Source organism: Balaenoptera physalus, assembly GCF_965194825.1.
Source record: "Balaenoptera physalus genome assembly, chromosome: 18".
Taxonomy (NCBI): domain Eukaryota; kingdom Metazoa; phylum Chordata; class Mammalia; order Artiodactyla; family Balaenopteridae; genus Balaenoptera; species Balaenoptera physalus.
Genome location: NC_138899.1, coordinates 1,171,460 through 1,196,498, shown reverse-complemented (window position 1 = coordinate 1,196,498; position 25,039 = coordinate 1,171,460). Strand labels below are relative to the sequence as shown.

General features: G+C 52.0%; 1 long non-coding RNA gene across 2 annotated transcripts; it reads left to right on the top strand.

Moving 5' to 3' along the window:
• The first annotated feature begins 213 nt into the window (after positions 1-213).
• LOC309647669 lies at positions 214-24,575 on the top strand. 2 transcript variants are annotated; one of them, XR_014256241.1, is made up of 6 exons: positions 214-1,843; positions 5,054-5,155; positions 6,034-6,141; positions 8,205-8,300; positions 20,042-20,122; positions 21,527-24,575. It is a non-coding gene; the product is annotated as an uncharacterized lncRNA (long non-coding RNA). The 2 variants fall into 2 exon arrangements; XR_014256242.1 differs by having other exon boundaries at positions 8,205-14,131.
• Positions 24,576-25,039: the final 464 nt, after the last annotated feature.

Genomic DNA, 25,039 nt, shown 5'->3' with positions numbered 1-25,039 from the left:
CCAAGGGCGAGCTCGAGGAAAGGGGCCCCGACAGGCTCCCGGCCCAGCTCCCAGGCCGGACGAGCAGGCCCTGGAGAGTCAGCACAGGGCCCATGCGGCTCCCCTGAGAGCAGGACGTGGCCCAGGCTGGGCCCAGAGTTACCAGGGGGGCGGCCCAGCCCAGCCTGGGTCTGGGCAAGGAGCAGGAGGTCACTCTGCCTGACCTCGTCATGAAGAAGCTACTCTTTCCAGCTGCTTTCCTGCAAGAGACTTGGAGTTTTGAGGCGCCTACCAAGGACGGCATCCTTTGGGTGCTGGGGTGTCGAAGGGTCTGTGACAGGTGGGGACGTGCGGTCACCCCACACTGCTGGGTTCCCCCAGCTGCCCGTTCCTTTTACGCCTGTCGGGCCCCCGGTGCCCGCGGGAGCTGCTCCCACACAGGCTTGAACCAAGCGCTCCTGACGCAGCCCCAAGTCGGGTCCGTCTCCTCGTCCAGACAGAGACGTCCGCAGGTGACCTTCAAGGGCTTCCCAGCTCGTTTATCCTAACGCGGGCACAGGGCAGGTGGAAAACTGAGACTGTCAGGAGGAGGAGGGGGTGTCAGCAGGCAAACCGCGGTGAGGCAGCTACACTTGACAATGCACTTCACAAACCGGCCGAGATCACAAAACATAAATATTTTTCTGCCTACGCTCACTGGCTGGCTGGCACAATGGCTCCATTATAACTGGGGACAGACACAGAACGAGAGGAGTATTTTTAACAAAGTGCTCGCACGAGCAGCTGCACCCGTTCGTAATGACTCGTTGCTGTCGCGTCCAAGGAGGCCTGTACTTTTGTTTGCTGCGTTTACGGAGGTCAGCACACTGGGAAGCCACTGTCATCACAGCACGGCCCTCTTTCCGCCTTTTCCCGTATTGTTCTAAGCCGCGGGCCGCAGATGAGCCGATTGGTATGCAGATTGTCCATCATTAAAACTGTTTGAAAATCAGCGTCGTCACTGCTTTAGTGCTGGAACTTGCGAGTCTGCAGGCGCCACCTGAACGCTCTGTGTGCCCCGAGGGGAAGGTGGCCCTGCCCGGCGGTCCCTGGGGGCGGCTGTCTGCTCTCTGGACCCCCCAGGGGCTGGAGGAAGAGGCTGACCTTGACCTTGAATGGAGGCCGTGGAGCCGGACACCCAGCTCTAAGAAGAGTGGGAGGAGCCCTGGGTGGTGCTGCCGGGGGACCGACACTCACAGTCACCGCCCACTTCCCGGCCCGCGAGGCCGGTTCAGGTCGGCAAGGCCGGGGAGGCCGGCGGCCAGGAGCCCAGGGGCCCCACGGAGGACTGGCTTCCGGCGGTCAGCTCCCCCAGGGGCCTCGGACCACCCGGATCGCTCGCTTACGGAGGAGGAGCCGGCGGGGCCAGTGTCTCTGCCCGCCCCCCGCCCCCCAGAGAGGCACAGGGCAGGGGGCCGTGACGGTCTCCCTTCCTGCACGTCACATCCTCAGCCCCCAGACGCGCTCGTGGCCGGCACCGGTCCTACGGGAGCAGCGTGGGCTTTGTGCGGAAGGGCGTGCGGGGCCCCCCCCACCCGCCCGGCGCTCCTTGCCCCCCCGAGGGGCGGCGCCCGTGAGCGCTGCCCGGGAGCGGCCCGTCCTCGCCCCTCCCTCCTGACGAGCCCCCGCGTCCCAGGAGCCCCGTGCAGGGCCCCTCCCCCTCGAGCAGGTGGTCGGCCCCGCAAAAGCCAGGCCGCTGACAGAGAAGTCGGTGCAAACTCAGGGAACGTTGTTAAACTATTGGGGCTTTTATCCTCCCCTCCAGGTCCAACTACTGAAATGAGAACCAGTTCAAAAAGTCAGGAGGATATTCCCGGAGTATTTGGTAAGGAGCCTCCCTTACCGCACATCGGGTCCGTGCCTGGAGGGGGCGGGTGACCGTCGGGGGGTGTGTCCCAGATAAGCTGGTGCAGTCGCGCGAGGCGGAGCCAGGTGACTTGGTCTGAGGCTAGGATCGCGTTCCCACGGCCCCGCGCGTGCGGGGGCTGCGGCGCAGTGAGACCCCCTTAGGATGTTGCTGGTGAGGCCGCGCAGCTCCGGGGCCGCCCGCTGGTCAGGCGAACTCTCGGGGAGAATCCGGCTCCACCAGGTCAGGGGGCGGCTGGGACGAGCACTCACACTTGCCTGGCGGGTCTGACAGTGACTGTAGCGGAGAATTACAGTCCCGACACGCGCACCCGCCCCGTCCGGGCGGCCCACCACCCAGAGCCCCAGACAACCTTCGGGAAAAGGTCAGAAACAATGGAGTCGCCGGGATTTCTGAGGATTTTCTGGGCTCAGCAAGCTAACCCTGCAGGGGAACTGCAGCCCCTGCCCTGCCCTCACCTCCTCCCAGGTAGAAAGTGGAGAGCCTTAGAAGTGAAAAATCCTTGTGTCTGGAGATAAGCCAAGGCGACCCACATGAGAACAGCAGAGGTGCTGATTCAGAGCTCACTGTGCAGGGTCACCCACCGGCACTGGCGTGTGGCAGAGACTCTGACAGATGGGAAGGGGAGAGCTCATGGAGGGAAAAGGGGTTCAGGGGTGTCCTGGGGGAGGTGCTGGGGGGACAGCTCAGGGGTGTCCTGGGGAGGTGCTGGGGGGACAGCTCAGGGGTGTCCTGGGGGAGGTGCTGGGGGGACAGCTCAGGGGTGTCCTGGGGGAGGTGCTGGGGGGACAGCTCAGGGGTGTCCTGGGGGAGGTGCTGGGGGGACAGCTCAGGGGTGTCCTGGGGGAGGGGCTGACCGGAAGCGGGTCCCGTGTGATGGGTCAGGGGAGCACGTCTGACTCTCTCGCGTCCTGAGTTGGAAGCAGGGAGGAGCACGGGAAGCCATCCGTCACTGATCAGGCCCGGCCGCCAGGGGGGCACCGATCCCTGCAGGCGGGTGTTTGGCCTCCCGGATTGTCGCTGGGGGCGGCGTCAGCTTCCTGCAGGTGTGACGTCTGGGCGGCCAGCTGGCTGCCCCGCAGGGCACTCACACGTGGGCCAGAGTGTTTTCTGTGCTATGTAGGTCAGGTCATTGTCCGTTTGCACGTGCAACGTCTCATTTCTCAAAAAGGAAAATTTTAAGTAGAAAAAGGACAAGGTTTAAAAGCACAGAGCTTTCTCACCTTGCACACCTGGCCGGCTCATGTCTACCTGAGGGTTTTTCCAGCTACGATTATACGCACAACATACAGAGGTGTGGAAGTTTCCGGCAGCTTTTGGTTTCGGTTTGCCCACCTTTGGGGCGTCCCCAGCCCCCAGTCCTGAGGGTGACTTCGGACCCTCTCACCCGAGGCTGTCCCTGCCCGCCAGCAGGCAGGGTGTCCTGCTGCAGCTGGGCTGTCACCACCCGCTCCGGGGACCTCTCAGGATGCCTGCAGGTCACGGCGCGGGGGGTTCCCAGAGGCCACCCCAGCGTGCTGCGCATCACACTGACCCCAGGAGGCCAAGCCCTGTCCCCTGCCTGGCCGCCGCGCCAGCCCCGGGTCAGGGCCCTGTGACAGCTGGAGGGCTGCGCACGCCTCGTCCTGCCCTCACACACGGCTGGACGCCTCGCGACAGAGGCCAAGGACCAGGGCTGGGCCGTCCCTGACCCTCCAGCACCTGGACCGCGTCGGGTACACAGTAGGTGCTCAGTAAGTGCTTGTGGTTCCCATGAGTGTCCACTCTTCCCCGTGGCCCCCAATCTAACCTGACACCATGACGTTTTAGGGACTTAGCGGTGGTCCTTCTGCACAGTAGCTCCCAGAAAAGGGGCCGAGGTCGGCTCGAGGTGGAGGAGGTGCTGCCGGAGCAGCTGCACCGGCTCAGGCTGCACCGGCCACACGCGCAGAGCCCAGGGGGGTGCAGCCCCGCCCCGCGGGGTCCTGTCCTGTGTCCCCAGCAGCCCCACCAGGAGGCCGCGCCCCTGAGGTCACCCTGGCCTGCCCTCCAGCTTGAGCCCCGGGGTCCCGGGGGGCGTCCACAGCTCCAGACGTCAGGGCCGCCGCCAGGTCGTCAGAAAGAAGCAGGGCTGCAGGTTTAGACCCTCCACACACCCTGTACCCCCCACCCCGGCTGCAGGGGTCTCAGAGCGCCCCTGGGTGCGCACAGCCATGCCCTGGCCAGGCTCAGGCTCTGTGGGGAGGGAGCCGCAGAGCTGGGAGAGCCTGGCCCCGTGTGGGGGGGCGAAGTCTCTGCTTCCTGTGATGCTTGCGGGCTTCTCCCCTTTCCGTGTGTCTCCACGTGAGCTGGAACCGGGGGACCAGCCGACCGCTTCAACTTCGCTGGGGCTGAGGGGCTCCCGGGATTTGGGACTTTCATGCTGAACCAGGAAAATCAGGGCTCGAGTGAATACAAACCCAGCGCGGGGATGGCCGGTCACATGACCACCGGGCTCACAGCTGGGGCTCAGCGCTGCCGTGTATTCATTTAGCCTCAACCCCATCCCAGTCTATGTTAAGTGCTTCCTACATGCCCTGCTTCATTTGAACCTCGTAAAACTCCCGATGAGATAAGCACAGACCCCATTTTACAGACGTGAAAACCTGAGGTTCAAGAGAAACGTGTGTAAGAGCACAGCCAGTGAAAGCAGAACCAGAGTGCGGTCCGGGGCTGCCCGACACACAGCCCAGGACGCCCAGCCCAGGACGCCCACGTTAGCAGCTCCCTGGCAGAGGTCAGAGGATGTACAGGAAGGAAACCCTGCCGCACTAGGTAGAAATCAGGGAAGATGCTCGTGCCTGCCTGCCGGGGGACAGCTAGAGGGGGAAGTCTCAGAGAGGGGACAGAACGGCAGCAGGGGCAGGAAGGAGAATTACGACGACGCCCGGGCCGGGTTTCCAGCATCGTGTCTCTGGGGGCATGTTTCTTGTCCAGGGTACCTGGATGATCTCAGGTTTTCAGAAGTTATTTAGGGAGGCGGTGGTCTCCCGCCGAGACAAGGTTCTTTAGAAACCAGGTCCGTCTCCACGGAGCTCCTTGAGTCCCTGTGTCCAGTCCTGCATTCACCGCCTGCCTTAGGTCTGTGTAGAGCAGAAGGGTGTAGGTCTTGCATCGCTGGTTTAACTGTCCTTGTGTGCTTTTCCCAAGATGAAATTCTAGTCCAAGAGATGTTGGAGCCAAATAAATCAGCGTTGTCGAAAATGCAAAAGAGTGGAAGAGCGTTATCAACAAGATTATTCAAGGAAAAAAGCAAGTACACATTTTTTAAAGCCTAATTGCATGTGTTCCTAGAGGTCTGTGGTATATATGCACAATCCCATCGTGGTAGCATTCTTTGAGGCTAGCTACTTCTGGGGCAAAAGCAGATGGAGAAGTGGATGAAACAGTAGTTCCCAACATCTGCTATAATCTTCCTGAGACTGGGGAGGTCACACCTAGACAGGCAGAGACAAGTTCCTTTATCCTGGCTGGTCTCTGGGTGCACGTGCAAGAAAGGCCTTGTGCTTGGGATGCAGGTGGGGTTTAGCCACTGCAGGAACCCGGGGCGCACGGAAATAGGAGCTTCTGACCACCCAGCACGTTTGATGCTCACCTAAACCTTCTGAGAGCAGGGCGGTGACTACGACCCCATCCGACGGGATAAAACTAAGGCCTGGAAAAGGACTGGCCCAAGGCCCCAGAGCTAGTAATGAACAAAACAATGTGCTTTCCCAAACTGCAGCTTTATGTGGTCCAAATGCATACAGATAAGTAAAATAGCACCCTGAGACCCAAGACGGAACATTTGATCCTTGCTAAGGAGAGAGCGGCATGGCAGAAATCTAGGCGCAGCACGTGAAAATGCATTCAGCAGCAGGGAAGTTCAGCATTTTCTTGAAATTTTACATCCAGATGTAAGTTCCAATTCCTAGCATTAGCTCATGGAACATCTGCCAAACAGCTGGGTTCAAGGAGGTCAGATGATGCCTGACTGTTTACATACTAAGTTGCCAGAGCACATTTTCGGTAGAAGTTGAAAATTGTGTTAGCATCCCAAGCTAATGTTTTAAAGTACAGTATGGATCGAAACGTTCACGGGAGTGTACATTTATGTTTTCCATCATTTTTTTCCATGCTCTTCATCAAAGATGCTGGTCTTGATGAGAACTATCAAGTTGGTGGTCCTGAGGGTTACCATGAGCTCTCAGATACTTCATCATTATCTCCGGACCCTGAGGACAAAATTCTCAATAAAGGTAAATGCAGCCTGGCAGGTCCCAGCCCGAGCTCAGACGAGGTGGGAGGACAGGGGGACGTAGGCAGAGACGCCTCCTTCGTGGGGGATGAACAGCGTGGTTGGAGGGCTGGAGAGCGATGCTGCTTCCGCCACCGTGACATCTCCCTGGTCAGGCATATTTCCCGCCTCCTGGGGACGGAGAAGACAAGAGCTGACTCAAAGACACATTCCTGGGCCCATCGAACGTCTCTGCAGGTGGCGCCTGAGAATCTGCATTTCAGCCCATTCCCCAAACAGTCTTTCCAGTGAGCCGGCAGGCGTCTGGTGTTTGGAAGATTGAACAGGAATAGGGCTGCAGTTACAGTTAATATTTCTAACACCTCTGGGTGCGTCCCACACATTGACCTGTGCAAATTGCCCAATGGCCGGTGTGGTGTTTGCTGAATGGCAATTTTCTATTTCTATCATCCTTCTCTGCTTATTAATTGGGATTCTGGTTTAAGGAAGAGCTTGCCTTTTATAAATATGCATGTATGTGCATATTTAAATGTTTATTCATATCCATTCACACTCATAAATATTTATTCTATCGATTTTAGCACGTTAATGTCATTTTTGTCTTGTCCAAATTGCCCCAAATTTGCTTTGGGAAATCCTTCCATTTGGTTCTTCTGTCCTTTTAATGCCTCATCCCTTTGGAGCACTTCCTTACTTTCTGGCACCACAAGATGTCCAGGGCTTCCTGTACTGCACCTGCCCCAGCCTAAGAATCTGGTTTCTTTTACTGGAGAACTGAACTTAGAAACCAAAGGTGGGTGCCAGGTAAATTCAGTGGAATAGCATTGCTTCCAGTCTCTCTCGGCAGACAGAGCTGGAAAACATATGAAGACACACAAACACACATGCAGACTCAGACACATGCACACACAGACACAGATGCACACACGCACGCAGACACGCACAGACACCTCTGTGCTGACTTCTCGGTCTCCCTCCCTGCTTTCTTTGTTTCTCTGTATAAACCATGAGTTCACACTGGCACCTCTGGTTCCACTCCAGTATCAATTTCAGGGGCTCTTCTCGAAGCTCCTTCTCGGTACCACTTTGTTAGGAACCTGGCTCCCACTTTCCACACAGATTTAACTGTTTGCTTAGTCCTGGAGTTTAGAATTGCTATCCCCACCCCTGAGAAAATCCAGTCACCCCACAAGAGAACAATATTTTTCATCGGTCCTTTCATCTCTAAGTGTCATTGTTTTCTGGTGTTGCCAGGGCCGTCCTCCCTGCCCACCGGGCACCCTGCATGTGGCTCATTTCTAATACATAAGGCTCCTTGTTACTGTTTGCTTTCCCTTGTCGGTCCCCTCATCCTGTTAATTATAAATACTTATTTACATTTCACTCTGTGAAGCATGACCATGGTTTTGAAAATCACACTCTAGAAAAAGGAACACACAAAGCTCCCCCTAGCCCATCATCCCACCTGTATAGGGGACCAGTCTCCTTAGTTCCATCTTCCTGTGTCTCCTTTTGCACAAATGAGGAGATGAGGGATATTCGTGTATCCCTCCTTTATTGCATGAGGGGTACACACCATAAATCTCCTCTAGTCTTTTTTTCCACTTAACAATGAAAACTGAAAATCACTCCACATTAGTTAATATAGATCTCCCTCTATTTTTCACAGCTGCAAAATGTTCCACAACGTGTGTGAACCATACTTAGCGCCCTGCTATCTGTGTACAGTCTTTTCACTTGGTTCCAACCTTCTGCAGTTATAAACACTGCTGCAATGAACAGCCCTGGTGCATAAATATTTTCCTATTGTTGGAGATGTATCTCCAGGGTAAATCCTTAGAACTGGGATGGCGGGATCAGAAAATGAGTGACTATGTAATCTGAATAGTCAGATAATGCCTGATTCTATATTTACACAATAACTTTCCAAAATGCTTTCCAATAAAATTTGCAAATAACAGGAGTGTTTCAACCTAGCCTTTTAAAATAGAGTGTGAGCCAAAATGTTCATAAGTATGTAATCAAGGAAATGCTCCCCCATTTCTTCCATGTTCTTCATCCAAGAACCCAAACTTGATGAGATTTACCAAGTCGGTGGTCCCGAGGTTTACCATGAATCATAGCTCTCCTTTGGCCTTGAAGACAGGTCTCGCAACAATGGTAAATGTAACCTGGTGACTCCCCCGGCCGGCATCCCGCGTGCAGTGGAGGGACGGGGCGTGGGCATCGAGCGTGGCTGGCACCGCAGCCTCACTGTCAGTGTGTGCTCACACTTGTAAATTATCACCAATCTGATGGGGGCGGAGGGTGTTTGTGTCTTGTTTAATTTGCAGTTTTCTAATTATGAGCGAGTTTGAACATCTCATACTTTAAAGGCCATTTTTTTCATCATTTCAGAATCTTTCCTTTTATCCTTTCCCTTCAGTCTTTTCTCAAGGCTTATTTTTAAAATATAGTTGGAAACATACAATATAAATTCTATATCTTGCTTCTTTATGTAATATGATAATGATTTTCTTTCTTTCTTCCAGTTTTATTGAGATAGAATTGATACACAGCACTGTGTAAGTTTAAGGTGTACAGCATGATGATCTGATTTACATACATCATGAAATAATGATCACAATAAGTTCACTGAACATCATCTCATTTAGATACAAAATTAAAGAAATAGGAAAAAATAATTTTCCTTGTGATGAGGGCTCAGGATTTATTCTCTTCACAACTTTCATATATAACATGCAGCAGGGTTAATTACATTTATCATGTTGTACATTACATCCCTAGTACTAATTTATTTTATGACTGAAAGTTTTTACCATTTGACCACCTTCACCCCATTCCCCTCCTCCTGAGCCCTGGTAACCACAGATCTGATCTCTTTATCTATGAGTTTGTTTGTTTGTTTTTGAACTATGATTGACCTACAATGCTACGTTAGTTCCTGTTACACAACATAGTGAATCAATATTTCTCTACATTTCAAAATGATCACCGCAGTAAGTCTAGTTATGATCTGTCACCACACAAAGGTATTACATAATCGTTGACTATATTCCCCACACTGTACATTTCATACCTATTACTCATTTAGTTTGCAACTGGAAGTTTCTACCTCTTAATCTTCCTCACCTATTTCTTTTTTCTTATTATTGAAGTATAGTTGATTTACAATGTTGTGTTAGTTTATGGTGTACAGCAAAGTGATTCATTTAGATAGATAGATAGACAGATAGATAGATAGATAGATAGATATACATATATATATATATATATATATTCTTTTTCAGATTCTTTTCCATTATAGGTTATTACAAGATATTGAATATAGTTCCCTGTGCTATACAGTAGGTCCTTGTTGTTTATCTATTTTATATACAGTGGTGTGTATCTGTTAATCACAAACTCCTTATTTATCCCTCCCCCTCCCTTTCCCCTTTGTTAACCATAAGTTTGTTTTCTATGTCTGGGAGTCTGTTTCTGTTTTGTAAATAAGTTCGTTTGTATCATTTTTTTAGATTCCACATATAAGTGATATCATATGATATTTTTCTCTGTCTGACTTACTTCACTTAGTATGATAATTTCTAGGTCCATCCATGTTGCTGCAAATGGCATTATTTCATTCTTTTTAATGGCTGAGTAGTATTCCATTGTATATATGTACCACATCTTCTTTATCCATTCCTCTGTCAGTGGACATTCAGGTTGCTTCCATGTCTTGGCTATTGTCAATAGTGCTGCAATGAATATAGGGGTGCATGTGTCTTCTCAAATTAGAGTTTTCTCCGAATATATGCCCAGATGTGGGATTGCTGGATCATTTGGTAGCTCTATTTTTAGTTTTTTAAGGAACCTCCATACTATTCTCCACAGTGGCTGCTGTAATATTTTTAAACCTTTGGATTTGAATGCCTCTAGGTTGGCAATGCTTCTACAGGTAGCCATCATCCTCAATAATGCCTGCTGGCATTCATGTAAAGTAAGTGCCCAGGAGAAGCAAGGATCTAGGTGTTTAAATCCTGACAGTGAGAGAATGTTCTCATTTCATTCTTTTCCATGTAGCTGTCCAGTTTTCCCAGCACCACTTATTAAAGACACTGTCTTTTCTCCATTGTGTATTCTTGCCTGCTTTGTTGTAGATCAATTGACCATAGGTGTGAGGGTTTATTTCTGGGCTCTGTCCTCTCTCCCATTGATCTATGTGCCTGTTTTCATGCCAATACCACACTGCTTTGATTACTTTAGCTTTGTAGTATAGTCTGAAGTCTGGGAGGATTATGCCTCCAGCTTTGTTCTTTTTCCTCAGGATCGCTTTGGCAATTCTGGGTCTTTTGTAGTTCCATATAAATTATAGGGTTATTTGTTCTAGTTCTGTGAAAAAACATCATGGGTAATTTGGTAGGGATTGAGTTAAATCTGTATATTGCTTTGGGTAGTATGGCCATTTTAACTATATTAATTCTTCCAATCCAAGAGCATGGGATATCTTTCCATTTCTTTGAATCAGCTTCAATTTCCTTTATCAGTGTTTCATAGTGCTCAACATATGTCTTTCACCTCCTTTCCTTTATTTTCAATCATTCAGCATCACTTTAAGTATACAGCATACTACATATACTTGGATCTTGCTTTCTAAGGAGTATTGCAAAAAAAAAAAATTAATGCATGCGTTAAGCCTACATACACTGTAAAAGCCTAAGAGTTTCACACTGATAGAATTTTGTTTTAAAACAAACTGACAACTATGGGGTAAATCCAAACAAGGATTCCTGGGTAAAACAACAATCACGAAGCAATTCCTGCCTCATCTTGATCGTGCAGCCGTGAGTGCTGGTGACCCCTCTGCAGGTGCTGGTCGCCCCCCAGCCTCAAACAGACGTTCCTCCTCCCCAGCCAAATCATCCAGGCAAGTTTCACTGCCTCTGCGTGATGAGGAGTTGGTGGGAAATACTCCCGCATCTCCACCGCCACCACGTTGATATTTGTCCAGTCTTTTTCACTGCACGAATGTCATGTTTCCTATTTCCTGATCAGGCGTTGATTCCCCCTCCTTTTGCTCTGCAGGCGTCCATTTTTGATTTTGCAGGGCATCTAGGATGAAGGGATACCAGGGCCAGGAGGGGTCGGGATGACCCACCAGGACCTGCTAGTTTCCGGGAAAGAATGGATTGGCAGAAGGGCTCCACAGCCAGTCAGTGGCTGGTGACATCCTCTTAGAGGTTCAGTCCATTTAATTGAAGGGAAACGGCGTCGTGAAGCCCAAACCTGCAGGGTAGGTGTCTGCAGACTCTGAATGAATGAATGGGCAGGTGAATGACTGAAGTGTCCCAGCTGGAAGGGAACACTGAGCCCTGGAGCTCATCTGAGCAGAGGACCGGCTTCTACAGGCATGTGTTTCATTAACACGGAGAAAAGGTGAAGTCCCATCGTGATCTAGTAACTTCACAAGCAGCTCAGATGCAACTTGACAGAGTTTCTGCTGTGGCAGAAGGGGCGGGTTCTGGGGTCCGCAGGCAAACCCACCGAGGGCCTCGCTGAGGTGCTCACTCACTGTCCTGTCGGGATCCGGCCAGGAACCTGTGCCAGAAAGAGACCCTGTGGTCACGGAGGAACCGGGCTGGAAAAACTGGGGAAAAAGTTAAAGGAATACTCCTCCGTGTTCACTGAAGGCAAAGGGCAAAGATAAAGTCTGGCAGAAACAGAGGGAAGATCAGACAACGGCACAGCTATAGCTGGAGAGGAACCCGTCTCCTTGCTGGGGGTTAGGACACGGCTGGTCTCTTCGGCCCTGCCTGGTGGGCTGACACCTTTCCACGGGAAGGTGGGGGGCTCGACCAGGCCAGTGGTTCCCAAGCCACTGAGTGGGTCCTGAAATCAATTCATTGGGTTGGCACCAACATCTAGAAGAGGAAAACAATAAAAACCATGTGTGTGTTGATGAAACTTTTGTTTCGAGAGACAGGAGGTGGTCACTGGTCACGGTACAAAGCGCCTTCCTAGCTGTGTGGGAAGATTCAAAGACTGTGAAAGTCACAGCTTCGGGGGATGCACTCACCCTTCTGTGAGTCTGAGATCTGGGCCGCGTGTGCATCACGACTCTCCTCGCTGCCCTGGTCCGGAGCCAGGACCCACCTCCTGCTGGGGGGCCCGCGGGCGCATTCTGTCTACCCTGGGGCCCCCCTTCCCCGGCAGATGTCGGTGCTTGAGGGAGCTGCTTGCTTTCAGCTTCTCATCCTGAGCGAGAATGAGGCCCATCGCCGGCACCTGCGGCCAGTGCATCCGCCTGGGTACGGAACAAAATACCGCAGACCCGGCGCCGAAACACCAGGAACCACCCACCTGTCGGCTATGCAGGCAGAGTCCAGACCAAGGGGGGCTGGGCCCTTAATCTGCTCCGTGCCCCCCGACCCCGGTTCTGGTGGTTTGCACAGTCCTCGGCTTGTAGAGACATCACTCCATCTCTGCCCCCGCCGTCACCCAGCCTCCGTCCCTGTGCACGTCTGTGTCTGCGGCTAAATTTCCCGTTTTCATAAGGACACCAGTCATGTTGTTGCATCAGAGCTGCCCTGCTCCAGTGGGACCTCACCTTCACTAGTCCCGCCTGCAACGACCCCATTCTAACTAGGTCACACTCAGAGGCACTGGGGTCAGGACCCCAACATGTGAACTTCAGGGCGACCCCTGACCCCACCTGCTGGCAAAGACCTTCCAGCCAGCGCCCAGGAAATTCTCAAGCCAAGGGGAGTTTCCCCGCTGAATGTTGACTGCCTTTTCTACAAAATAAAAATAAATACTTTGCCATTTTATTCTGAGTAAGAAGTGGAGTGAGGCTTTGGGAGCCTTGTCTTCTTTCCTGTGTTATTTCCTCCCGTGATGCCTGGGTCCCAGGCACGTGGGGATGGCGCCCATGGCTCCAAGGAGACTGCAAAAGGGGCTCCCAGGGCTGCTCAGGACAGAGCCGCCGGGACAACTGGAAGGCGGTTTGGGGGGGTCGAGCCCATTCAGACACCAAGTCCAGCCCTGAGCACAGCCCTCCGAAGAGGCTGTGGCCCGGGTGGGAAGCCACGACTCAGATTCTCCCACATGTGAGCCTCGACTGATGTGTGCTCAGCTTGCCCGCGGGCCACACCAAGAGCGTTTGCTTTTCTCGTCTGTGGGCTCAGAGTTTGTCTCTGCCCTGAGCCTGGTTGTCCTGGGCAGGAACGTGGGCAGAAATTCACCCAGCGCGAGATTGCCAGGAACGGAAGTAATAGGAATCAGCCTGGTAATGACGACATGAGCATGCCTTTCAGCGCCTCCTCCCGAGAGACGCAGCCCCACAAATCCGTGGGTCCCGTGACCGCCCTCGGGCCACGTGTGGACGGGCCTGGCGTGGCCCCGTGCGTCCCCTCATGCTGTCTTCCCGCAGCTCACGGGTGGGCATGTGTGCCCTCTGCGGAACAGGAAGTTGTTTAAGACGCAGGCTGGCAGCAGCCCTGACCGCTCTGGAACGAGGCCACCGGCGCTGTCTTCTCTGTTCTAGAACAGTGCAGCAGGGAGAAAGCAGCTCCCAGAGGTGGCCGTTCCGTGGGAACTCAGAAACGCAGACTAACAGTGGGGCTCTTAACGAGCTGGAAGCGTCGCCACGGAGAACAACGCGGCGGCGTCTGCCCTCCGAGTGCGTGTTCACTGTGGCGCTCCTGTCCGTCCTGAAGCCGGCAGCCAGCGTCCCCCCGCCTGCCCCTCGTGACACCGAGGGGACCCCGAGCCCTGGCGCCCCACCGAGATCGGCTCCCCGGAACAGGCAGGATCCATCCCCCAGGTCTTGTGGGCAGATTTATCTAGAACTTTCTCCCGTTGCCAAAGATGAAATCACCTCCGCGAAAGTGCTCCTGCCCTTCCCCCTCACGGGAGGCTGTGTGGACTCTCAGCACTGATTTAAGCGCGAGAGGGACTTCTGTTCCCGCGTCATCAAGACCCCAGCGTTTGCAGCGATTCGTCTGAACCAGGTGAGAGGTCAACGCCATATTCTTTGTAGACAAATGATCACCTAGAAGACAGTCGTCATACGTGTCTCTGTTTGGGGGACTTGGGAGCCTCAAAATTGGAAAGAATGAGTCGATTGTAACGCCTCCTGGGGACCACGTGGTAGGCTGAGCCGTTGGAAATCCCTGTTTGTGCAGATCAAACATGGTCCAATACCCGCAGCGTCACTGGCCCCACCCCATCCCTGGTGCCTTCCAGGCCCCTACCCCAGGGGGGGCTCCCGCCCCGCGGGGTCCCCGCAGGGAGGCGCGCCCTCCTCTCTCCATCCCCGGTCCCCCGGGCGCCCACACTCTGCTGAGCAGATGCCGGGCCTCCTGCCCCTGTCACCACAGGCAGAGCCTCCCCTGTGCTCAACTGCCTCCCCTCCAGACAGACGCACAACCCCCAGCACACAGGCTGCCTCACACCCGCTGGGGGTGCGTTCATTTCTTCCACGAGCGGAGCGATCCCACGTTTCCCGGACTCACTGTTCGGGGCTACCCTGAACCCACCACTGACCCCCCAGAGACACAAACGTACAGGCCTCGTAACATCGTCCTCATGAGCCAGACCTGGGAGTCACGAGGCAGAGAGGTTCTAAAGGAGGGCTCCCGGGGGTGACTCTGTGACGTGGACTCCAGGCTCCGCGGCAGGGGAGCTGCTCTCACTCGCCTTCCTGGGCTGCAAGAGGTTCCTCACCACAAGGGGCGTGGTGCCACTGACCATGTAATATCACCTTTCCCTGACGTTGACCATTTTAGCCTAGTCTTAGATTCTTATTGGTATCTGTCATACTCCAGAGGAATCCAACCTACCCTCCTTTATCTTTCTCTGCTGAACAGGAGCTGAAATGGAAAAGTTTCTGTGGGACGTGGGGGGGCGTGGGAAACAGTGCAGGGTAGAGGCCGAGAGCTGGTCAGATCCTGGCTCTGCCTCTTATTAGCTGTGCAACCTTGGTTAAGTTACTTCACCTCTCTGAACCTGTTTCATCGTCTGTAAGCTATGGAGTTACTGTGAGGATTAAACAAATTGACAAAGGTAAACAACTTGGGGCAGACAGAGTCTGGTTCATAAGAAATGTCAGGCATTATTACAAGACTTTTTGGGTTTTATTAAGGTATAATTTACATACAGTGAAATCCATCCTTTTTACCGTCCAGTCCTGCAAGTTTTGACAAATACATAGGGTCATGTCGCCATTGCAACGAACAGGACAGAACAGGTCCGTCACCCCAAATTCCACGCCTCCGTGTAGTCAATTCCTTCCACCACCCCCAGCCCTAAAAAGGATGGACCTGTTTCCTGTGCCTCTAGCGTTGCCCTTTCTGGAATGCCGTACACGCGGTGTCGTTCGCTGTGTAGACCGTGAGTCTGGTTTCCTCCGTCAGCAAATTGCCATGTTGTGTGTGTATCCGCATCGCCTCCTTGATGCTCCGCTGGAACCACCGTTTGTTTATTCCTCACCAGCGGAATGACATCCGACCTGTTTCCAGGTTTGGGAACTGCAAATAAAGCCACTGGTAACCATCTGCATAGTAGTTTTGGGGCGAGTACAGATTTTCATTTCACTTAGGTAAATATCTAGAGATATGGTATAACTATGTTTTACTTTATAAGAAACTGTCAAAACAGATTTTTTTTTTTTTTTTTTTTTGCAGTTGACTAGAAGGATTGAGTTGCCCTGGGTCCTCCTCAACATTTGATATTTTCTATTGTTTAACCAATCTAATGAGCCTGCAGTGGTATGTTATTGTACTGTTAACTTGCATTTCCCTAGTAACTAGTAATGTTGAGCGTCTTGTCCTGTTTATTTGCCATCTGTATATCTTCTTTGGTCAGATGTCTGTTCAAATATTTTGCCCATGATTTATTAGTTTGTTTCCTTATGATTGTGTTTTGAGAGGTATTTGTACATTTTGGATACAAGTCCTTCACCAGATACGTGATTGGACAATATTTTCTACCAGTCTGTGGTTTGCTTTTTCATTTGCATAACATTGTTTTTCAAAGATCAGAAATTCTTAATATTGATCAAGTCCAATTTATCAATTTTCATTTTATGGATCATGCTTTTGGTGTCAAATATCAGAAATCTTTGCCTAATTCAAAGTCACAAATATTTTCTATGTTCTTTTCTAGACATTTTACAGTTGTAGATTTTACACTTAGGACTATGATTTATGTTGAGTTAATCTGTGTCCATGATGAAAGGTATAGATACTTTGTTTTGGTTTGATTTCTCGCACACTGATGCTCCATTGTTTCAACACCATTTGTTAGACAAACTCAGCTTTCTCTGTTGAGTTGCTTTTGCTGACACTTTGCTCTTTGAATTGCCAGATGGTGACAATCAGTTGATCACATATGTGTGGGTCTATTTCTGGATTCTTTCTTTTCTCCCACTGACATAAGATCTATTCTTTTTCAGATATCACATTGTGTTGGTCACTGTATGTTTACAACAAGATTTGAAATCAGGTAGCGTGAATCCTCCCACTTTGGTCTTGATTTTCTAAATTGATTTTGCTATTCTGGTTCCTTTGTCTTCCCATATAAATTTAAGAAACAGCTTGTTAATTTCAACAACAAAAAAATTTGGGTGGGATTTTGATTGGGATTGCTACAGATCTGTAGATCACTTTGCAAGAAGTTGACATCTTGACATATCCAGTCTTCTGACCTTGCAATGACTTCATCTCTTTAGGTCTCCTGTGACTCCCCTCATCTGCAACAAAACAATATTTATACATAAATATTTCCTATTTCTTGGTGCTACTACAAATGGTACTTATTTAATTTCCAATTGTCTGTTTCTAGCATAACGAAATGTGATTGTTTCACACACTGACTCTGTAACCCACCACCCTGATCAACCTGCCTTCAGTTCCAGCAGTCTTCCTGTGGATTCTTCAGGATTTTCTACAAAATTATATTATCTGTGAACAGTTTTGTTTTTCCTTTCCAATATATACACCTTCTATTTATTTTTCTTGCCTTATTTCACCAGTTCCAATACAATGTTGAATGTTAAATAGGAGTGGTTAGAACAGACATCCTTTCGTAACTTAGAGTGAAAACATTAAGGATGCTTTTACTAAAGCTGATGTTAGTTGTGGGCATTTTTAATAGAATCCTTTTATTAGGTTGAAGAAGTTACCTTCTCTCTACTCCTAGTTCGCTGAGCGTTTTGATCACAAATGGATGTTGAAATTTGACAAAGTTTTTTTCTGTATCTATTGCAGGCATAGTGAACTTTTTGGTAAAAAGTCAGATAGTAAATACTTTAGTCTTTGAGGGCAATATGGTCCCTGTTGTAACTACTTAACTCTGCCATTGTAGCACAGAAGCAGCCAGAGACAATACATAAAAGAATGGGTGTGGCTGTATGTCAATAAAACTTTATTTACTAAAACAGGTGTTGATCCTATATCTTATGGCCCATAAGCCATCGTTTGCCAACCCTGATCTTTTGAAATCATCAGCTGGGTTTTTTTAATCCTGTTCATATGATGAGTCGCATGTGATTGATTTTGAGTGCTGAACCAGTCCTGTATTCCCAGGATAAACCCATTTGGTCATGACATAGTTTCTTTTCTATATTTTTGAGATTCAATTTGCTAAAATTTACTTAACAATTTTTGCATCTATGTTCATGAGTGATATTGGCCTCTGGTTTTTTCTCCTTCTGGTGTTTTTGTCTAGTTTTGATTTCAAGGTAATAATGGCCTCCTAGAATGAGTTGAGAAGTGTTCCCTCTTCTTGATATGTCTCTATGAAATGGAAATTATTTCTACCTAAAACGTCTGGCATACAAACACACACACACACACACACATCTCTGGGATTCTCTTCCGACCCCATCTTTGAACTCCAGCTGCTTTGGCCTCTCCCTGCCCCCAACCCCATCTCCTCCGCACACTGAGACCGCTGGGCTGGGCTGTGTCCCCCATCACTGCCTGGCCTGGAAAGTCTCCAGGCAGTAAACTGGAGGGACCATAGGGAACCCTTCATTAGTTTCCCCTCTCAGGGACTTCTATCCTTTGCTGCCTGTCTGGTGTACGTGAAATCATTATTTCATATACATATTTTTTCTAGTTTTTAAATTAACTTGGGAGGATAAATCTGGTCCTTGTTATTCCATCTTCTCCAGTCATGAAAATTCAAATACTAGATTATACTGATGTGGTTCCATTGGGAATCCTGTAGCTATGACAATCTCTGCATTTTAACCCAGAGAGAAGATTCAGGTGGCCTGGAAAGAGCAGAGGCCAGAGACCCTAGCCCCCTGGGTTCTTTCCCGGCTAGGTCACCTGCGACCCCAGTGACCTTAGGCAAAACCTGCCTCTCCAGGGTCTCACCTGTAAAAGGAAAGTAAATATCATTCCCGAGCTTCGTCAGGTGCATTGATGGTCAAATGGAACCCTACCTGCATAGGGACCATGCAAATGTTGTCATGATATGTGCTCCCTTGGGACTCCCAACTCCACAAATAAGCAAATTTAAGATGTACATTTTTATATTTATTGATGAACTGTATGTTTTTCCATAAATTCCCAGCCTGAATTATCTGCCAAAATTTCCTATACAATTTCCTCTTAAAAATACAGATGTGGTTTTAAATATTCAGTGAGAGGATGATGTTGGTAATAATCTCTACGATGTAGAAAATCCCTGGAAGGACAACACACAGGGAGGGCATGACAGCTGCGGCTCCAAGAGGAAACTAGAGCCAATGATTGGAATGGCCTGACTCATCACGGACAGACTTTTTCAATTTAAAAATTGTACCATTAAAAATACAAATGTGGTACTTAAATAAAATTTAGCTTAGTATTTTTAAAGCCTGAAGCACCTTGAAGGACACTGCAACTGCAGACATCTTCCCTTCCTTGTTGCTAGCCCAGCCAGCTCTGCCTCTGTGATTTCCGAGGTGTCTGAAAAGTCCTCTTGGCCCCCGACACTGTCCCCGACATCCTGACTGTGCCTAGACGCCCGGTTTAGACTTGGGGCTCTGTTGAGATTGAAGTGTCCCATGGGATAGATATAATTTTATGCCATAATCATTACTTTCCTATTAACATTAGCTTTAACAAAAGATTCATTCACTCACTCAGTAACTATCTACTGAGCATCTGCCCAGAACAAGGGGTTCTTTTCCAACAACCTACGGAGTAGCCAACGACTAGTTATTTCTCATGGGTTCAACAAATATAAACGTCTAAACCTGAAGGTTTTTCTTAAGTGTTCCAGGCTGTACTTACATGGAGTTTTGGGAAAACCGAACGGAGGCAGGTCTTCTTGGTGAGCTTTGTGAGTAGGGCGGGTGGGAAGGGCAGCTTCCTGCAAGGGAGGTCGTCCCCCGACAGCAGGGACCCTCATGGGCAAAAGCTGCCTGAAGTGGCCCCCACCCCTCATGCTGCTCCCCTTCCTTGGCAGCGGGACCAGTGAGTCCCACACAATCATGCGTGCGAAGGGGTGAACAGGAGGCAGGGTGGAGAATCGCCCTTTTGGGGGGTTAAGCATCTTATAAAATGTGTGTCCAGGACCAAGGACAGCAGCCAAGCGGTCAGGGCATCGTCCCTAGAAGGAAGCAGTGCCCCCACGCGCGGCAGACGACACAGATGACGCTAGCGTGTGCTCAGAGCGAGGAGAGGCGCGCGGGAGGCATGACGACGTGGCCCCCACCCCACGCCCGAGTGCCCAGCACGCACTCTCGGCTCTGGGCCCCTGCAAGGAAGGATGTTTCGACAGCCTCACCCGAGGCCATGTCACGTCACGTGCTCTGCGAAATACTGCTTTCGCAGAGCTCACGGTTGTCTAAAGTTGAAAAGATGTTTGGAATCCTGCCTTAACTCTTCACCAAAGCTTGATCGCTATACTTATTTTTCCTCCAGGAAAGAAGAACTCAGAAAATGATCAACATGCGAAACAATCGGTTCTGGACACAGTCCTTCAAAATACTGGAAAATCTCCAGGTAAATGGGAACAACAGTTTGGCTCTAATAGGGATTCTCTTCGCTGGTGAGAAGGGACGTAAGGCGTCCACTCAAGGGCCCCGCGTGCCCTGAGAGCAGCTCCGGAGGAGCAGGGGGCGCCGTCCCGGGGGGACCAGCGTGGGCGCATGGGGGGTCTCCTGGCCCAGCACGTGCACGTTGCAGGAGTCCCGGGCCACCTGCGGCGTCCCCTCCCTTCCCGCTGGACCGAGCGAGGCCGTGCCTCTTTCCCAGGAATAACAGGGACGCGGGGTCCGTGACACACCCACGTGCGGCGGTCTCCGGCCCCCGTGACCGGGCCCAGGGAGGTCCCGCGCGGCCTGTGGGATGCGCCCTCCTCTGCAGGCGCCCCCCACCCCGCCTGGGACCCTGCTTCCCCCCCACCAAGGCCTCCTCACCGCTGAAGTCGGTCCCCGCATTCCCCTGCGCCTTCTGCCCTGGGCCCACGCTTGTCACCGGGACCTTCCTCTGAGCCTCTTCCCTAGGCTGGCCTCCTGTCCTCCCGGCCTCGCCGAGGTAGACTTGGCAGCCGCGTGGAGGCTCCAGGCGACTCCTCCAGCACACCTGTCACCCGCGTTCGGCCTCACCTGACGAGCCCCGAGCACCTGCCTCACGCCAGGCACTCAGTTCCCGGCATTTACCACCTCCAGCCCCGACCCGGGGCCCCGCCCTCGCCGAGCGCACGTCCCAGGCCCTCGGGGAGGCTCAGGGGGCCTCAGCGGCCCAGCCTGGGGGAGCTTCTGGGTCCTGACGCTTCCTACCGGCTGCTCCTCCGGGCCCCCATCATCCTCATAGGCAGGGCCTCCATCCCGTCCTTGGCTCAACGCCCCCGAGGACGGGCTTCCAGGCTCGGCACTGGGACCTCCCGGGGGTTCAAGGTGTCGTCAGGCACAGGCCCAGCTGCTCTGAAGTGGGGCCTCCCCGCCTTGGACTTTGGGGCCGCAGCTGGTCCGGGGGCTCCCCCCACCTCCCTGCCGGCTCCGCCCCGACCTTGGCCGAGGCCTCTTCCTCCCCCAGAGCTGCCGGCTCCCTCCCCTCCTCGCTCACTGACCATCTCCCCTCAACCCACGCTCCCCACTTTCCCTCCGTGCAAACACACCCGGGTCCCCTGGGGCTCTGTCCTGCGTCTTTAACATCCTCTGAGCCCGGGGTGACGCCCAGCACCTTATACTCAGAACGCCCGGCCGGCCTCCGTCCCCCGCTGGACGCCCGCCTCTCCCGTCTCCTTCCAGCCTCACGGCTCTCCCGCTTGCTGTCCACAGGCCAGGGGCCCTTGGAGGGGTTTCAGGCGTCTCCAGACGGGACCCCACGGGAGGTTCTGAAATGCAGGCTCACGGCAGTGCGTGGAACTCCTAGAATTTCTCAAGGAAATCTCTCTCCGAACAGGAAACGCCTTCCAGTAAGTGGAAGAGGAGGAGCGGGGCCCAGGAGAGTCTCGGAGAGCCGTCGGGAGGCCGTCCGCCCTGAGGGAGCCCCCAGAGCAGCAAGTCCAGACTGCGCGAGAGCCCCCCCATCCTTAGCAATAAAGTGTATATGTGCACACACAGACGTACTGTTAACCGCTCCGCAGGCAGAAGGTTGTTCTGTTCACGTGACCTTAAGTAGAGGTCGTTTATTTAAACGTTAAGCTAGAGGGTATGTGCTTTTCTTTTTGTTTTTGTTTTGGAAAAGAAACAAGGAACCAAAAATAATTCCATTTGAAAGGAAGAGCATTGAAATGTTCCTCTTTTCTAACAGGATAAGGTTTGAGATCCTCTGAGAATTCTGTCTGTGAAGAACCAGAGCCTGAAGGCCTGAACGGCAGCCCTCCGACCTCCCCTTCTCAGGCAGCAAAGTGCACACGCGTGTACAACATGCACGTAGACACACACACAGACGTGCACGCACGCACGATGCCATTGTGTCCTCGCGTTTGCCGGGCTGGGGAAATGCAGCCTGGGTCTCTCTGGTGTGGGAGATGAAGCCGTGCTCCAAGTGGGGTTTCCGACCTATAGCGCTTTCTTGGCGGGGCGACTAGAGCACAGCTTTTGGCAGGCTTTTTTTATCCAAACCCATTCTGACTGTGGGCAGGTTGTACCTCTGCCTGACTCGTGGAAAGAGTTCCTTAGGACAAAGTGGGGTTGTCCCATTTCTCCAGAAAGGCGGGTCTGGAGAAGGTCGTGTATCCTGCCTTAGAAGTAACCATGGAGAGAGAACTTCTGTTCCGAGGTGCACACTTGGCAATGGATTGGTGTTGGTTCTAAAACCCCACTTTTTTTTTTTATAAATTTTTATTTATTTATTTATTTTTGGCTGCGTTGGGTCTTTGTTGCTGCGCGCGGGCTTTCTCTAGTTGCTGCGAGCGGGGGCTACTCTTCGTTGCAGTGCGCAGGCTTCTCATTGTGGTGGCTTCTCTTGTTGCGGAGCACAGGCTCTAGGTGCGTGGGCTTCAGTAGTTGTGGTGTGTGGGCTCAGTAGTTGTGGCTCGCGGGCTTCAGTAGTTGTGGTGTGCAGGCTCAGTAGTTGTGGCTCACGGGCTCTAGAGCGCAGGATCAGTAGTTGTGGTGCACGGGCTTAGTTGCTCCATGGCATGTGGGATCTTCCCAGACCAGGGCTCGAACCCGTGTCCCCTGCATTGGCAGGCGGATTCTTAACCACTGCACCACCAGGGAAGTCCCTAAAACCCTGCTTTTAAAGGCAGCTGGAGATCAGATCAAACTAAACCATCTTATTTGTAATTGCCGGCTGTGTGCTCTTCTCAGGACAGACAAAACCCTTCTCTCGTTCCCTGATGTCACCAAGACGACTGTAAAATAGAGGACTGGGGGATTGGAATCAGAGAATGGGGGCTCTAATCCAACCCCGAGACCCCAGACGAGGAAGCTGAGGCACAGAGAGGTCCTAAGACTCGCGAGTCACCAAGTAACTCGGTGGCCGAGCGGGAAGCAAATAGCTCTGATTTCCAGCCTCTCCTATTTCTATGGCGTCATTCTGCAGCCCCCTATCAATAAATGGATGTTTCAGTGCTGTCTTTTTCTGTTTGGAGACATACAATTTTAATTTTTCTGTTTTATGCTTGAATCTCAGAGAACATTTTTCGAGCACTTTGTGATTTGAAAGTTGTTTCCCTGCATGTGATGCCAGTGAACCCTTAGCACATTACCTTTTAAGTGACCAAATAGACTTTAAACATGTTTGTAAGAAAATGTTTTTCAGCTAAAGATCTCACATGATGTTTTTCAACTCCGGATGCACTTTTCCTGCTTGATTCTGAATCCCAGGTAACAGAGCTTCACGCAGCTCTCCCAACAGCCCCACACGGCCCAGGTCCACGGGCAACACGCAGGGCGTCCAACCCCAGGGTGATTCTCTCCTCCCACGGAGGGTCTGGCCGGTCCTGTCTCCGCCGGCTTCCACCCGGTCCCCAGATGTCCGTGGGAGTTCAGGCTGATCCCCGTGTGCCGGGGCAGCTGGTTCTTCTCTCTATGTCTGGGTTACGCCATCCATTCTGGACGTGTCCGACCTCGGCTGTGCGTTCGTTGCTCCCTCCAGAGTTCTGCCCGAGTTCTCACCACAGAGTGAGAACTTCCAAGTCCCTTCACAGACACGAGAAAGACCAATGACAGCGGGTGTTAGCTTTTGGATAAAGGGAAAGGTAACTGTTTTACAATCTCCTTCCCTTTGCTGACCTTTACCTCCTGACGCTGACTTGTCCTGCCTGAGGACGCTCGTAGGTTTTATGAAATGAGCTGGAAACATGGAGGAACACAGAGGGGGCAAGCTAAGTCTCAGCAGGGGCCCCGGCCATCTAACCTCCGCCCTGCTGGCCAGGGTACTGACACACCGAGCTCTGTGATCCTCATCCTGTTTTTAGACCCTCTATGTGTGTCTTTCTGTTGTATCTGATTCAGCTAAAAATGTGCTGTGTGTTCAGCTTCAAGACAGTCAACGACTCTCATGGCAAAGGCAATGTGTTTGCAGTGACCTCAGTTACAAAATTAACAAGGCAGATTTCGTTGTCTTTGGTGAGCCAAAAAAAGGACAATACAAACTCTAATGGAGGGCGACATGGGAAAGAAGACTTAAGGACGATTTGGAAGGAGATGGCTTATCATTTACTAAATTCGACTGACTAACCAGCAGTGTTGCTTCAGCTTATTCAACAACAGAAGCATCGTTCCGAAATGGCAGCAAACCTCCTGAGCCGTGGCTGGGAGCCGGGAGGAGGGCGTGAAGACGAGAGAGCCTCGCGGCCAGCACGCGGCGGCCCAGCACGCCCAGGAGGCCCAGGGGCTCTGTGGAATCTCTTGTCCGAAGTTCCACCCCGTGTCCCGGCGCCTGAGGAGGGCGGGAGGTGGGGAGAGGCTGCCCAAGGCCTGTCGTAGCAGGCCCGGGGGGTGCGGGCTGGCAGGCGCTCAGGTGCCCAGAGAGGCGCAGGCAGAGGGCAGGCCTGTCCCCCGGGGGGTGAAGACCACTGCAGGCAGGACCAGCCCCGTCCCCACAGGGAGCATCTCCAGACAACTGGCCACGGGGCCGCCGTGGAACGACTGGGGCAGGGCTGGCCCTCGTCGAGGCTACACTTGCTGCGAGACCACAGTCCGACTGTACGGGTGGCTCAGCGGCCACGGCCCTGAGCCCTGGTCCATCTGTGCTCCTCCGCGTCCACTCTGTCCTTCAGCGGACAGGAATCAGGCGTCCCCGTGTCCGTGTCCCACCGTGACAAAGCACCACTAACCGGATGGCTTCGAACAACAGACATTTATTCTCTCTCAGTTCTGGAGGCTGGAGGCCTGAGATCAAGGTGCTGGCAGGGCCGAGGCCCTACAGAGGCGGAGGCGGGGCAGGGAGGACCCTTCAGTGTCGGCCTCTCTCTTCACTCTGCCCCCTCCTCCTCCTCCTCCGTCCGTGTGTCTCTCGGGA